This window comes from Anas platyrhynchos, chromosome 1, assembly GCF_047663525.1.
Source record: "Anas platyrhynchos isolate ZD024472 breed Pekin duck chromosome 1, IASCAAS_PekinDuck_T2T, whole genome shotgun sequence".
Taxonomy (NCBI): Eukaryota; Metazoa; Chordata; class Aves; order Anseriformes; family Anatidae; genus Anas; species Anas platyrhynchos.
Window position 1 is genome coordinate 111,062,530 of NC_092587.1, and position 16,868 is coordinate 111,079,397.

The window sequence follows — 16,868 nt, forward strand, 5'->3', positions numbered from 1 at the left end:
GATGGTGCCAGCAAAGGAAAATCAATACAGAACACTTAAAATTGCTGGCCAGAGGTCTGGAATAACTTCTGATGCAAAGAAGGAAGATAGAGACCCCGTTTCTGGGAGAAATTTTTCCAGTGCTTAAATTTAAACGGGGTTAATTTGGGAACAGAAAGTTCTAGAATGGGCATATCTGTTTCCAGGAAAAAAGAAAAAAAAGCATGTGTTTCTCAATCAGCTAAAATGTCCCTGGCCATATGTATTGGCATTCTGACACCTCTTTCCACACAAAACTATCCCTGGATGTAAGAGCGCAAGTCATTTTTTTTGCTTAAAGTCTAGAAATAAATCTTTTCAGGATCCAAATCTTGTTAAATATTTTGTGGTGCTGGTGCTTGATAGACTGGGTGGAATAAAGCTTGCAAATATCAGATGTGATAAATTAACTATTAGGAGGGAGAAAATGCTCTGTGGGTTCCCTTCTCTCTTCAAAGACTTTGTATGGACAAACCCTAAAGCTGCCGAATCGTAGGTAGCATTGAAACAGTGATGGTGGTTAACAACTGGGATGGCTCAAGTGTTAGATGTAAAATGATTTAGAGAAAAAGCACTAAACAGCGGCTGTTAATGTGGTCAAATAAGGAAATACAGGTCAGATTTTTTAAGACTTACAGAGATTTTAAAAAGAATCTCTTCATTTTCATCAGAAACGTAACAGTTAAAATCTGCCATTGCTTCTGTGTGTGCAACATCCCATCCAAAATCACGACTTTTACATGCTCAGATATACCTTTTTCCACACAGAAATGTTGTGCTGTCAGAAAAAAAAAAGGTAAGCATCCACTCTGAACTCGCAGCTGTCACGCAGATGTCCCAAGTCCTGTAGAAATGGCCACGGTGCCTGCGTCGAATAACTGTGCAAGGGATGTGCAATGAGTCCAATGTGTCTGGGATGTGCTAAGCATCCTGCTCTTTGGCTGCAGGATTGATCTGTGTGCCCAAATCAAGTCCCAGGCTGTTCCAGCACTGCATGAACTCATTTTGTTGAGATTTCCCAGATGGAAAAATGGGAGCCTGAGGTGGATGGGCAAGTAGGAAAAAAAAAGCCCTGTATGGGTCTTCTCACAAGCCTGAACAACAAATGGGTGAAAAAGTTACCACCAAGAATTTGTCTCTGTATATTTGCACAGCAACTGTCAACCTGCAGATCGTGAGCTTCTTGTTGGGCTGTGACTGCTCCTGTGCAGGCATTGAAAGGTGTTGGAAGAAAGTGAGCCCCCCCCAGCATTATATCACTACAGAGGGATCTGCAGCTCCACTGGCAGTATTTTAGGGGTGAAAACTGGAACACCTTGAAAATACGGGTTAGGGTTAAGTGTAAAATGCTGGGGTGAACCAGTGTGGCAGACCTTCCTGTGTCTGCTTGTAGAATTTGTGTTTTGGCAGAATTTGATGTAGTAGTTTTCTGTTTACTCAAAAAAATTATGTAAATACACATGTACACATGCTATTTATACTTTAAAAAGTAACATATATTTTGAAGTATGTATGTGCACACATACATATACGTGCATACACGTACCTCTAACTGTACCTTTGTTACTTGCCTGCCCATATACACTTCATATGAAACGGGGAGAGAACAACATGAAATGGTTCAAGGGACTCAAATGGCTGCAGGGCAGTGCTTGTCAAGAGACGGTTCAGTAAACACTGACTGAAGTGGCTTCACCTGTGAAACAAAAACACACACATCTTTTATATTTACTTTTTTCCTTTCCTTTCTCCTCACTTTCGGACTACAATAGCAATAGCAGCCTTTATGGAGGGAATTTCTTCTAAATACTGGCTAACGAGAGTTAATGAGCTTCCACAATTTCTCAGTTCACCAGCTCCTCCCAGATGGTCACTAATCCCAGCAAATGCCTTGTACCTCAATTGCTCACTTGTTTCCTGGAAGAAGAGGCAACAGACCTTTAGTGCTTCAAAACGGGTGAGCCACCTTGAATCACACTGAAATCTTCTATCCAATTTTAGCCTAGTCAACCTTCAATCATGGCATGAGTGCAGTGCTTTCCTTTGTTCCCTCCCCCTGCTTTATACGATATCATGTCTTTCATAAATGCCAAGAGAAACAGGATAGTCACTTTTAGTTCCTCCTCCGAGGTCAGCAAGTCACAGCTGACTCAAGTGTATCTGGTTCTTGTCCTCTCTGCAAGCAGCTATGGCTGTAAGAGAAAGTAGTTTAAATTATTCTGATTACTCCTTGCCTGAGACAGTTCTCCTTATACCACAGCTTTCTTTGGGACCTATCAGAGCACGTGTGAGGGGATGTTTTACAGAAGACAAGAACTAAGATGATGGTCTCACCCAAAGTCCAGAGTAGAGCTGGGAGCCTGCTCCCAGGGATGGGCTGAGATGCCCAGTCGTTGCCCCATGAGGCTGGCAGCGTATCTTGCAACGCTGGCCCGTGTTCCAGTGGAGTTGTGGCTAGCTCTTACACAGCCACTATTGAAGGAATGCCAGTGTGTATCGTTACAGGTAGGGATTTACTGCTCTCCGACATCTCTGTCGGTGTAAACGCAGGGTAATTTCACTGCAACAGCCATAAAATTGGTGAGAGACAGTACAACCCAGCCCACACTGTTTGTCAGATGAAAACAAGGGAATGTTGTGTTGAGAGGCATTGAAGATAAAAGTGGCCCATTCATATTATCAAACAGAAATGAAAGAGAAAACAAATAGTGTAATTAGCATTCATATTGCTATCATTCATGCTGACTGTTAGGAGCAAACGACAGGTCTTTACTTTGCCCGTCACTGGCAGCAGGAAAGGGACCAGTTTCACTCTCTGCTTTTTTGTTATTATTCTTACTATCTTAGTAGTACATTGATCAGAGTTTGTTGGCAAGTATGTGGTGCAGATCACAGGCATTCCTGGTGTTGTTTTATTGAAATGAGAAAAATGACATCAGGAGGACTGTTGACCCAATGCGCTTGGTTGTGGGGTTTTTGTTTTGTTTTTAATCACAAAATCTTGCTGGGCACTGATCAATTCTTTTTTTAAACAAGATTGCTTCAATTAAGCAAGAATAATACAAACATAACCATGCAGGGTTTGCTTGTTTTGGAAGCTCTTCTATTGAAGAGACGTAGCTCACGAGCATCCTGCCAATTTGTCCAGTTTACCAGTGCGTTAGAGAAAGCATATAGTTAACTATTTATTATGCCAGCTACTTATGCAATTATTTGACGCTCCTTGGTTTGTCTGACCTTTAAAACTTACTTTAAAACACTTTTGATCAAGTGGAGCATTAATGTCAGTTCCTCCTTTCATAGCAAAGTAAAGCCAGCCACTGCTGTGCAAGCAGAACTGGACCTTTTAAAGTATATCATTGCTTTTCAAATGCAAGAGATTACTTAAAAAGTTAAAGACTAAAGGTAATGAGGATATAAACTATGCTTCAGAGCCAAATGAGTGATGCAAAAAGAAGTCCAAATGTAAAATGCTGTCATTTGGCCATATCATCGTATGTCTCTTAAACTTGATCCTGGTTATTTTGGGGTGCTCCTGAGTAAAATTAAATGTGTGTGAAAACGTGTGCAGAATTTGGCAGTCTTTTGTGTTTGCAGAAACAGACTGCCATTAAGAAGAGCACATTTCAGCCTTATGGACCACCTGAGGTGATCTTCAGCCATATAATAAGACTGAAATAAGATCTAAATGGCCAGGGGGTAAATGTTTCTCTTGTTCCACTCCTCACTTCCCCTTTCAGATTAAGCTCCCACTGACTTCATTGACAGTTTGTCTTAATGGAGAAAAATAATTGAATAAATCTCCAGGTATGACTCATACAATAGCTGTGTGATCCACCCAGATACAATACCTCATTAGTCTATTAAAAAAAAAAAAAAGCGTGACTGTTTTGTGTGATATTATCTTTAAGGAGGAAGACTTTGCCCCTTGGCTGCTGTTGCTGGGAGAACGTTCACCTCCTGTCAATATTGTGGTATCAGATTGGGGCCTCGTGATGCCCTCCTTTTGGAGATGTGGAAGCTCAAAGTTTAGCAAAGTGTCATGGCATGTGCCTTTGTCTTGGCGTTCAGTTATCGCATGAGAGCGGTGGCTATTGGCCTTGTTGGCTTTGACCAGAGACAAATCCTACAATCTGAGTTATATTTCCTGCTAGGTCCTCCATGGACTTTGAAGGTTGAACCAATTTTAAATCTCACAAATCATCCTTACTCACCCAACTGACTGAGTCGAGAACAAATTGTCAAGGGAGTAAAATACTTTCCACTTGTTTCCACTGCACGTCCCGTGATGTCATTAACACCTCAAGTCCTCTCGCCCACTTCCAGTGCAGAGGCTCCCTCTTTTTCACCCCTTTTATAGAGTTAGTGTTAATGCCTCCCACACCTCGTAACATGCAGACACACATCCCTCCAGAGCAGAAGTAGACCCATGTTCTGGTTGCAGTATGGTTTTCAGGGTTGTGTGTTAGGTGCAGCACATAGTAGAGGTACCAGATGTCAGACAGATTCTAAAAGGTCCTAATTCTTATTTTGCTAGCACAGCAAGTACCCAGAGCTACTAAAAACAACACAAAACAAAACAAACAGAAAACCATAAAGCATAAAATGCTGAATTACTTTTCCTGCAGGAACCTTCACTTGTGGGTGCCAATGATTCTTCTGCTGAACTTTGTGCTTCATCTCAGCACTGCCCAGCCCATCTTGGTCAGCTTTCTCTCACTGTGGATGGTCTGAAGTAGCATAAACCCATCCAGTCTTGAGATCATTTACTATCTCTTTCTCTCTTGGATCCCAGTGGATCTGGGAGTCTCCCCATCCTTTCCACTGAGCTCTGTCAACTACTGTCGGTATCTTTCTTCCTTTACCATGTCTCAGGGCATTTGCCAATCCAGAACAGGAGAAAACTTGCTGCACCTAGCCCTTGCCTGAATAGCAAACCATTGGGAGTCTTGCATTAAATTTGTGCTTAGGGACATGGTTTAGTGGGTGACGTTGGTGGTTGAGGGATGGTAGGACCAGATGATCTTGGAGGTCTTTTCCAACCCTAATGATTCTGTGATTCTATGAAATGATGTCCTTGCCAGTAAATGGTGAGCTCCACAGCCACACAACAGTATCTCACAGCAGCTTGATGTTTCACAAGTTGTATACAAATATAAGCCACAGGTTGTTTTACGTGTGCAAATACCAATGCGTGCAGTGGGAGATGGGTGTAGATACAAAGAAGCACCGTACGTGAGTGAATTCCTAATTATGGCTTAGGAATTCACTCATGTACAGTGCTTCATTGTATCTGTAATGATCGAGGAGGGGTTATTCACTTAATGAACTAATCTGTAATGAGTCATAAGGTAAATTTAAGTAATTGCTCACTGTTTTGTGTAATCTAAGTGGTAACCAAAGATTTATGGATAACTGAAGATCAGCTGCGTGACAGCAGTGAGCAATCTGATGCCATCACTATACGTGCTGGGGAAGAGAAGCTCTTATCTGGCAAGGCAGCCGGTGCAGGTACATGGCAGTGTGACATGACAGGGGAGACACAGGGCTGTGCTCATAAGGGAAAGGTGAGGGCAAAACCCCCTCGCACTGCACTGGTGCAGGCAGTCAAAGTAACACATCACCACCAAGTGATTTGCTGGCTGGTGAGCCCACGTGCAGCCCTGGAGTAGCTGCACTGTGTGCTGCTTCTTCCTTGATAGGAATCTCACCAGAAAGGTGCAGTCAATTGGTTTGGTTAGGGGATAAAGGACAACAAATGGCAGAAAAGCTGTTTTTATTCATCCTACCGGTTGTACAATGAGGTGTGGAGTTTTCCCATGTGATATTGTCCTTCTCGGCATTTAATTTTTCTAATAAAATTATTTAATTAAGGGCTTCAGGAAGCTGATCTTAAGGAATTTCCCAAATCTGTAGTCAATCTTTCCTGTTATTTAAGGAAGTACAGTAGAATGAATTGGAACTGGAATTTTGGGCCTTTAGAGAAGGGCCCCAGGTGTGTGCTTTGGAGATGGGTCTTATTTTTTCTCAAAATCCGTGTGTTTTCAGATCCAGGACTCTAGTTCTGGACTCTCTTGGACTGTAATTTTTTCCTACCATACCAGCAGGGAATGTTTTCCTCCCAGGCTGGATGTTGGGGCTTGATGGACAAGCTGCCTCATCGGCTATGGCAGAGCCTATGTTTCTGCTAACATCTTCTCACGTAAATATTCCATTCATCAAAAACGTATGACACGCAACATAATTGCGTAAAAGGGATGATGTACGAAGAAAAATACGTAGTGCCCGTGGCTAAGAATTTCTTAGTCAGATGTTCAAAATGCACATCGATGCACCAAGGAAATATTTTGAGGTATATTGTTAAAGCTTGCTATGACTAAAGAATTTATTTATGTTAAACATGATAGCTACCATTGGAGGACAAATCACTGGGATGAATTTGCATTTCTCTTTTTCTGGGGCAATGGAAAATTTCCATTTTTTTTTCCTTGTGTAAATTCAAACAAATCTGCTCTTTGGTCTTTCCAGCCAGATTACTTCAGTAGTTGCCCTCAGGACATCTTTTTGAGCATAAACTTGTGCAGGGTTCATGTTTTTGTTGTTGTTGTTGTTTGTTTATTTGTTTTTGTTAATTCCAAGGACTTTTTTACTGTTTTCCCTATTAAATCTGAAGGAGGAGGGAATGATTTTGTCATTGCAACTATTCCCAGAAAAGATTATGTAGTTTGACCCCAGGGTACTGAGCTCCCTCACTTTAAGATCTGAAATTTGTAAAGATTGGGATGTTTTGTGCTTGAATTTAAGAAGTGTGGGATATGGGAAGTTTTTGGTGTTTAAGTGCAACATTGACTTGCAGGACTGAGGACTGAAAATCTGAAATCTAGAGTAGAGAAAGTAGGAAAGAGAGAGGAGACTATGGTCTTGTATTGTTGTCATGTATCCTTAGTGAAATGCTGCGGTGAATTTATGACTCTAACCAAGGACAAGCTGCTTTTGACATAGCCTGTTAATTTCTAACAGGAATGAATGAACAGCTGAGTGGGTGAAAGCAGCAAAGAACAACAAACAAATAATACAAGCTTAAAGAAAGCGATATGCAATAAATGAAATGTTACAGTATGTGGCTACGCAAGAGAACCTGGGGGAACTGCAAAAAAAAAAAAAAAAAGGATTGAAAGGGAAGGGGAGTTTGTAACAGAGTAAATACGAATTAATATTAAGCTACAGTGAAATTCCCAAGGAATTATATTTTGCATCCACATGAATACTAGGGTAATTCATCATGATTAATGATGTTACAATGAATCCTGGTATGTGTTGAAATACTTTCCTGTTCTGAAAGTAGGAGAAAAATGTTTACTATGAACAGCTAAGTATGGGCATTAATCATTATGTCTTTAATGGCAGGTCAAAATTATTTTCCTGCTGCTAATATTCTGCCCATTATTATAACATTGAGAGTTAATAGACCGACTGAGACAAATGTAAAATTCCTAAAGAAATTGTGCAATTTAAGCCAGAGTTGCATAGAAACTCCCAGCCCTCCCGAAATGTTTGGGCAGTCTCCTTTGTTACTTTCCATGGGGCGCCAGTGCAGAATGGCTGGAGGAGCAGTCAACGTGACACGAGGTGTGTTGACACCGATTTCACAATATATCCTTTATCATTAAGGTGCTGTGCTTTTGGCTGCTCCTGAGGCTTGGAGAGAGCTGGAAGGAGCAGCATGATCCTGGCAATCCCTGTCCGTTCACCCTGTTCCCTCCTGGAGCCCATCTGCAGCAGCCTCTGTGGAGGGACAGCTCACGCTGTACGTGCCACCCAGACGGACGGACCCTGAGGGGACAGCAAGAGAATTTGGGGGCTCTGAGGGTGCCAACAGCCTGGGAGCTGGGCTGTGGTGATCCTCGCTATGCCATGTGCCAGCAGGCTGGCCTGCTTTTCCTCCCCACGCGTGCCTCCCACAGACATGCTTTTGAGGGGCTCCTCTCATGCCAAAGTGGTTTTATTTAGGGGAAATTACCCTGGCAGGCGCATACCCCTATCTGTCTGTTTACATTTTGAAGCTTCTGGGGCTGCATCCAAAGTCCACTGAAATCAGTGGGAGCCTTTCCACTTATTCTGATGAGCTCTGGTCAGGCTGAGTATCGACACAAAAAGGAGGCACACGCTTGTTTTGCCAGCATCCCACTCCCTTCCTCCCCACATCCCATGCCCCAGAGTCTTGTCTGCCTCCTCCTCTCCCCATCGACACCATCACCACATAAAACAGACAGGTTTAACAAAGATTTGTGTTATCAGTGACGCTTAGAGCTTCCAGAAATCAGGAGGCTTTGTAATCACGGTGGCGGGCTTTGTAATCCTCCTGTGCCAGGACTGATTATACAGGTAATGGGGTGCTATAGAAAATGTTATCACTACCTATTCAGAGTGCTAATCCAGTGACTAGAAAATTAATGATCGCATTACATTTGCACGTATTTCTGTCTGTCTAAGGCATGGGACTATCTCGTTTTCCTTATTGGATTCACTTGCTTGGTTTATGTCCTCGTTCTCCACAGGAAACGCAGCCACCCCCCTTCCACAGCCACACGCAGAGAAACCAAGGTGGGCAAGGAGATGTGGGCAGCCTGTGGCTGGACGTGGGCCTGAGCGTGTGTCACCAGGCACCAGGCTGGAGCACAGAGGAAACCTCCCATCATTTCAAACAAAAAAATGACTTTTTTTTAAAATGAAGAGCCAAATCGGCAACATTTTGCAACACAAATGGCTGAAGTAATCATTACCAAGCAAACAAACAGAGATAGGAAAGGGGCAGGGAGAAGAATCTAGGCATTTTAACATTTTTTTTTTTCATGGTTTGAGGTCTCGTAGCTGAATCCAAGCCATACTTTCAGGTGATGCTGGAGCAACTGAGTGGCTTGCATGTGGGGACTGGTGAGACCAACAGTGCTTCTCGTTCACCCTTGTGTTTCCTCCGCTCTAGTAGCCCTGGCAAACATTTTGCAATGCTGTGTGTCCCTGTTTATAAGTGCCGGTAAGGGATGGTGATGTTTATGCCATGGAAACAGGACTTTTATCTGCCTCGGATGAGCATTTAGAGGAAAATTTCCCTGGAAAACGAGGTTTGCTACCCTTTTCTGTCCCTTCTGCTTCCCGGGCACACAGGGCCCGCAGCCTCTGCTGGGAGCTGGCCCCTCTGCCTTGCTCGGTGAGTGTTGGAGCAGGGGCCGCAGCCGGCTCCTGGGCCAGCAGAGGGGTGCACGGCCACCCCCATCAGCTCCTGGCACGGGAGCAGAGCCAAGGGGAGCTGGCAGGGAGGAACCAGCATGTGTTGCAACCGGTTCCTCTCGGCTGACATCAGGGCCCCCGGGGGGCTGCCTGCAAGCCAGCGCAGCTTAAGCAGCCCTGGCACGGGTTATGAGGCACGAAAGTGGCTTGGAGCCACCTTTGTTCCTCCCCTGCTAGCCCCTCCGCTGTGCCCAGGAGCGGAGGATGTCAGGGAGCCGGGATGGAGGCAGCTACCGGCCAGGAACCCGCGGGGAAGCGAGAGATGTTTTAGTCAGCAATCGTTTCGATCGGCTCTGCAATGTTTTAATCGCGTCCTCCTTACAAGGAGTTGCAAAGACTAATGGCCTACGCGGTATGATACCAAGGAAAGGATTTTGTTTAACATAGTGGGGAGTGTATAAAGTAGCAGACGAGAGCTTTGGAAAGATTGGATTAAATTCAACAGATCTGGAGGAACTCTGTGTGCGTGTCTGTAAATCCTGGGGTCCTTAGCTTTGTCTTGGGCTCAGCACCAGCCGACCGAGGGCTGCAGCAAACTAGATTATCCCGATCTTATGCTGTCAGCTTTTATGCTAAGAGCAGCTTATTTCTAATCATTTCTAAATGATATTTAAAAGGCTATATGCATAAAGATCACACGTATTCAAAAGGTTCTACTCTGCAATAATCTTCATGCCATGCTTTAGTCCTGGAAACAGCAGTGGCTTTCTGGAGTTAGTGAGCTGAATCCTATGGTTGCTCCCGTGTCCTCTTTGGAGTTTATTTGCTCACATTAAGATAAGCAGGTATGCAGGAATGGACCTAGTGGAGCGAACGTAAAGGGTTAATTAGATCCTCCCTACCACCAGGATATAAAAATGCAAAAAACAGACTTTAGAATGAAAGAGGAAATTGGTTTTCCTAATTTCAAGCAAGAGGTAGCAACTTACCACAGCTTGTTGCTTAAAAAAACTTGGTAAGTTAACTCAGTCAATGAAGTGGTGACATTTCTCAACAGTCCGTAGCATTGCCTCAGACAAACATTTATGTTTTTCATAAGCAGCGACATTAAATTTTTAACCAACGTTTGGCAGATGCTTTTATGTTTCTAAGCATTTCATTAAAGTTTCAGCATATGTGTCAAATCTGAAAAAGCCGTTTTTGCTACATGTGTGAGTGCCCCAGAAAACTTTTCTGCAGACGGGTGTAATGGCTGGGAGAAGACTATATGGTCTTGTGTGGGGCTAAACACTCCCTTGGGAACACGAGATGGTGTGAGGGATGTGGAGACTCAGGAAAGCCAGATCTGGGCAAGATGAGTGCCTGAGAGCTGTTGAACGTCAGGCAGTATGGGCTGAGGCATTGCTCCTGGATGAAGGGTGAAACTGGAAGGAGTTTGCAGGGAGAGCATGCTTGTATTGGCGACAATAGTGAAGAGCAGGCAGAAAAAAGATCACAGATAAGAAAGCAGTGGGGACTTGAGGAGGAGGTCCTGGATGTGTTGGGAAGTGGGGCTGCAACAGGGTTTAGCAGCAGATACATCGTCTCCTGAGAACCAGAGGGTATTGGAAGGCTTAACTGTGGTCTAGGATAGAGCAGCTCATGCATGGCCATGAGTTACTGAGATAATGAGGTGGGAGTGAGTGATGAAGGATTATATTCAGCAGGAGGGAAGCAGTTTGGTTCCTTCATTGCTCATTCCCAAGCACTCTAATGTTTGGGTGGTATTTCAGTGGCAGGGTTTTTATAAGGGAAGTGTGATGTTGTTTTATGGAGTGCTAGCCAGATCCCACTGAGCCATACTCTCAATCTTCAGTCTTCTTAGTCACAGTTTTTTCAACAGAGCATTCATCTGTTCATAAAGTTGCCAGTGTTTCAACATTATCATTGCTAAGGACTGGCCTACATTCACATTTTTTTGCCAATACAACCGTCTCGGAAGTGTGGGTTTTTATGGTTTTGTTTTGTTGTTGTTATAAAGGTATAGTCATTAGTGGGAGTGCATTTATGCCCATTTATACCAGGACAAATATCACTTGCTATGGTGAAGTATCCCACTTAGTGCCTGGGAACTGCCGCACTACCATAAACAACTCTTCATACTGGTGTGTAAAGGATGCATTAGCACGAGTGTTAGCAGTATTGGAATGACAGAGTACTACAGAGTTGTAATATAGAAACAAACTTGGAAAACAATGTCAGAAAGGTGCTGCTGAGCCTTCAGAGTGTCTTTTTAGGTTTTGAGTTTGAAGGATCTTTCTGATGCTCTAGAGCTTTTGTCTCTTCAAGAAGACACAGGTTTTGTAAATACTCTGTATTTCATCTAGGCTTATTTTTGAGAAGTCATCTGAAGTTATTTTCATGACACACCAACAAGGCATTTAGAAAAAATCTTTTCTTCAGCTGCACAGAAACAACAGTGCAACCAGTTACTTTTGAAACAAACACATTGTTTTCCCCTTTCCTGTGATACTCCTCCACCAGTTCAAAATAGCCTTATATTGGCAAGCAACATGAGAATAAAGTACTGTGGTTGAATCCTCAGTAACATCTTTTCCTTAGTGGACTAAGCTTTTCACCTGTGATTTTGGGCTCCAGTGGCCAACACAAGCCATGATACAAAACGCTTGGAACAAGATTGTCAAGTCGAAGGCTACTGAAGTTGAACCTGCATGATTTAAAAGAGGGCTTTAGAGCAGCAATAATACACATGTGGACAGTGAAAGTGTTTAAGGCAAAGGACATGTCAACCTCTGCAACAGCATTTTGGCTGACATACTGTGACAAGGGGTGCTTAAAGGCTCCCAAGCACATGCCATGATAGCTTTACAGATGCCCACTGTGGCACAGTCAGCCTTATCCAGAAAGGTGCAGTGACTTCATGACCAGCTGGACACTCATCACCAGAGTTTCGTAAACAGAGCTGCTTGTTGCAAAACGTGCCCATACCATCATGATGGAACTGAGCCGCAGATATTTTTGGAGCACTGCTGACTTGCTCTGGCGGAAGGTCTGGCATATGGGTTGCTTATGCAGTTCACCTTTTCTCATTTTGAATGTTTCATCCTCTTCTTTGTGGTTTTTGGTTGTACTCTGGTGTCATGACTTCAGCTGTAGTGGTCAGTCAGGTATAACATATCTCTTGGGAGTGCTGGTATCCAAGAAGGTAGTTTACATTCATTGCTGTTCCTAACTGCAGGTTGGATTTTATACCTGGAGGCACTGTTTCTGTTAGAGTAAACATTAGGGTTGCTAGAGGAATTGGACACGTGCAATTTACTTACATCAATGCTCTGGCCCTGCCCAGTTTTCCTTCAGTACCTACAGTCAGATTTTGCATTGGCAAGGTCCAATAAAACTTCAGATTTCGAATACCTCTTTGTCCTTCATTCTTAAAAGGGTGCAGTGTATTCTTCCAGGACACCTGCACCAGTCAAATTCTAAGTAGACTTATTTAGGGATGAATAAGTCCAGTTTGGAAAGGGCTTTGCCACCATCCTGGAGGCTCAAGAAGTAGATACCTCTATAGCTAATTTTTAAAGCAAAGAATTCAATGGCTTCTATTACTTTGGGACTAAAATGCAGCGATCAAGTCAAAAGAGTAGTTGCTTCTCAGGGTCAGAGTGGCTTTCTCTTCCCTCTAACCATGGTCATTGCTAGAAGAAACAGCATGCAATCCTATTAATGAAATGATGACCAGATACAAACCTGGTTTTGGGGGTGAGTGTGAAAGGCTGGAAGGAGGGGGAGGCTAAGGTTGGATAGCAATATAGCAAAGCAAGTCAGCCAGTGAGTCAGTGACAGGAGGAAGGGGACCAGGGCCTCCAGAAATTTAATGCTAAAATGTAAAAACAGAATAAAACCACTTGTTCCCTAAAGAGACCTAGTCAGATGGAAACCTGGTCTCCATAGCAGGCCCTGAAATATTCTGGACACGTTTTACATATCGTAATAAAAGTGACTCAGTACCAGCTTTTATTTTAGTAGTGCAATTAAAATGCTTTTAAAACGCAAAATAAAACCAAGAGACACATGATCAGCATGAAACAATTATTAGTAAAACTACAACAATCCAGGATTAAAATACTTTATTAAATAAAGAGCAAATCAGTCTTCATACTGAGTTAGAATTAACTCACCAAATGAAAGCCAGCTCTAAGCAATCTCAAGCCCTACTCTAGAAGGTAGAATATGAAGTTTTGCTACAAGCCTCAACTGAGGAACTATACTAAACACTGAAATTATTAATTTGAATTTAGTTGACTGTCTTATAATGAGTTCGAGGGTTATTTTGATTGCCCCTCAGCTTTGATTAAGAGTATATTCTTTAAATTACATTATAGTTTTACACGGCACCTTGAAAATTAAGAAAGAGGCTAGTTTGTCCACACAACTGCTAAAACAAAAGACGAGAGAAGTTGTTCCACGAGGAAGAAGCTTTGCTTCCTGTGGGTTTATGCCCTCTCTCTCTCAGCCTCTGGTTTCTTAAATTCTCTTCCTGTCGGACTGTGCAGGCGGCTGGCCGTAGGTGTGCTGACTGCCTGGCTGTTGGTCCCACGTGGGAGCACAGGTCCCAGACCTCTCCCTTGCCAGGTCAGAAGGAAGGCACAGATACCTCACCTCTTGGACACCTCCCTTTCTCCATTATTTGGGCAGAAATAAACAGCCAGGTTGCAGAGCTAATAGCTGGGCGAACAAAGTAATCACTTTAGCTTTGTGTCCTTGGGAAACCAGGCTAGAGAACAGAAGAGTAAGTAAGAAGATACTAAAAATATGAGGGCAGTGCAAGCTCTTCAGCTCTCAGTCTTCTGCATGCTTGTGTAGCAGGGGCTGGGAGTGCACAGCAGATGTGGTACTGTTTTGCTGGCATACTGCTTTCCACTAGGAGGGATTTTTCAGTCTGGAGCAAGGAAAGAGATGATGGATTAGTCAGCTACTGAAGGAGCTTTTTTTAATGTCGGTGCAGTGACTTGCTTTTCCCCAAATGATAGCTGTTGATATTCTGAAGCAGCAGTATTCCCTCAGGTTGCTTGCTGACCCATAAGACAAGGCTTTTCTGCCTCACCCTTGAATTTTGTGGGTTGCCTTGCACTATTTCCCTTAGGGCCAGGCATCTTTGTCCAATCAAGCTTGAATTAGGTCATTGTTAACTAGTGTCAACTTGGAGGAGTCTTGCTGAAGCTGGCAGTCTAAAAAAAAATTAAATATTTTCCATGCCACAGAGACTATTGGTCTGTGACCCACCAAAATATCAAAAATCCAGATGTATAAGACCAATTCTGATGAAGTTGGCGTAGTCTTATCTGGGTCAATTGTCTTAACAAGACATTATGTCACCAGTTAGGGGAAAATACAATCTAAAACCCCTAAAAATAACTAATGGGAAAAACCTTGCACAATAAAGCCAGTCGCACAGCATTTGGTCATCAGAAAAATAAAAATAATTTCAGACTCATGATATATTTAATCATCTGTATTTATTCCTCTGCTAATCTAAAAACAGGCAAATGTTCTTTTTCTTCTTGGAAACAACACAGTTCCGGAAAACTTCATATTTCAGGCAGCTCTTCAAACAGCTTTTCTGCTAAAACTTAAATTTCATTTTTTGTTAGGAGGAAAGCAATTGGAATGAAAAAAATTTGAATTTTATATAAGATCCTTTACCATACCAGCTATGTTGAGGAGAACTATTCTGTGGGCTTTCAGAATAGACACCAAAATAATATATTTTGTATGTTTCATTACAGAAAGAGAACTAAGATTTTGTGACAGTCATTCTGATCTGGCCTGGATAAAGCAGAACTGAAGATACCTGAAGGAAGCTAGACCAAGAATGAAAAAGCATCAGATGGGAACAAATATAATTAATCCATATTAGCTGCCATATTGTCCAAGAAGGGGAGTGGCAGCTCCGTAACAGCAGCAGCAGAAAGAGCCCATGAAAGAAACAAAAAAGCAGAGGAGTCTGTCATGTCATGTGTATGTAGAAAGCATCCTGTGCATGAATTATTTTGCTGTGGTGATGACTGAAGCCTTCAAGATCACTTCTCCATTAGGAGAAAAGTTAGCTAGGTATCCTTAGACACCAGCTTCCATTTCCTTTTTCCTCCGTGGCTTTTTCATATAAAAAACATCAAGGCAGGAGTACACCAAACTATGGTATTGAGTCCAACCATTTATGGAGATTTTCAAGACCAGCCTAGATTTGAGAGGAAAAGAAAAAAAAAGCAGTGCAAGGAAAGAGCTGTAAAGAAGATCTCTAAGTCTGTGATGCTGCAAAAGCTTGAAAGGTCCTGTGTTCCTTCACCACAGCATTATCCAGAAAACACAAGATGCTTTCAGTGAGGGGATACCTTTGAGAAAGGAGATGCAGTAAAGCATTTCAGATGCCTTGGAGTTCTTGAGGATCTTGAAAATGCTTGTTTGGAGCTTTTTTCTTTTTCTAAGTGGATTAGAGATTTGGTTGGATTAGGGCCTTAATAAATACCTACAGTGTTTGTCTTTCATCTGCGAAATGTTTGCTTGCTTTTAAATAGACTATTCTTGTTTGCTCCAGTGTTGTCATGTTGATGTGAAACTCTGGAAACAGGAATTCTGCCCTTAATTCAATAAAAGGATTTGGAAACCTGAGGCCAAAACTTGCCTCAAATATAACTGGTATAAATCCAGAGTAGCAGGACTTTATTTCAGCGCTGGAGAAGCAGCAGGAGACTCGCTCCTTGACAATTTTTGATGTCTGGATGACTTGTTTATGTGCCTCATGATAGTTTGTGGTAGTGTAGCTATTATTTTTAAAGCTCAGCCCTGGCCAGAGGGCAGCCGTTCCGTTCCACACGATGGGGAAACCCAGCAGAGACAGTTCCTTCGTCTGGAGGACAGAAGACTGCTGGCTATGGCAGAGATGAATGGAGAGGCCAGGCCTGGCCATCTTTGCTGGTCCGGTGGCCATGAGATCATTAAACGAAAGTGGATCTTGTTAAACAAGAACAGATCGCATGAAATCTTTAGGTGGCCTTGAGTCAAAGACGCGCAAGGAAAGGTGCAGTGCAACAGTGCTTACTCCTGGTGCTGTGCATCACTGCTGCTGCTCCTTTGCCTGTTTTTCCTTTGCTGAGTGGCTTGGGTGGTCCAGGGTGCAGATAAGCCTGTGCATACGATGCCGTTGAGAAGATGCTGCCTCCTCTGTATCCATAAACAGAGGAGCCATAAAACCTAATCCCTGTCACTCTGGCTATCCTTTGGATGCTCTTAACTGATGAACATGTCAAAGGTTGTAACTCAGTGATGACAATTTATTGCAGCGATTTATAACTTCAGTCATGTACAATTAACAACCTACAGGAGGGTAATGATGAACATCTACTGCAACCATTTCTCAGTTGTGTTGGTGGCCAGAACAAAGTATGTCAAGGCACAAAGGCCATGGACCGGGGAGTGGGAGCCACCTGCTAGCTTTGTGGACAGGGAGGACTCCATCTCGGAGTGCTGACTCATGGCACTGTCATGAAGCCATGTCATGGCACTGTCTTCATGTCATGAAGACCCCCCCTCAGTCCCTCTCCCATTGAGGCATGCACGGGCCT

At 43.0% G+C, this 16,868-nt stretch overlaps 1 long non-coding RNA gene across 1 annotated transcript; it reads left to right on the plus strand.

The window, feature by feature from the left end:
* Window positions 1-1,789: 1,789 nt before the first annotated feature.
* LOC110351691 (uncharacterized) lies at window positions 1,790-15,791 on the plus strand. The gene is made up of 2 exons (XR_002399436.4): window positions 1,790-1,975; window positions 15,033-15,791. It is a non-coding gene; the product is annotated as an uncharacterized lncRNA (long non-coding RNA).
* The last annotated feature ends 1,077 nt before the right edge of the window (window positions 15,792-16,868 follow it).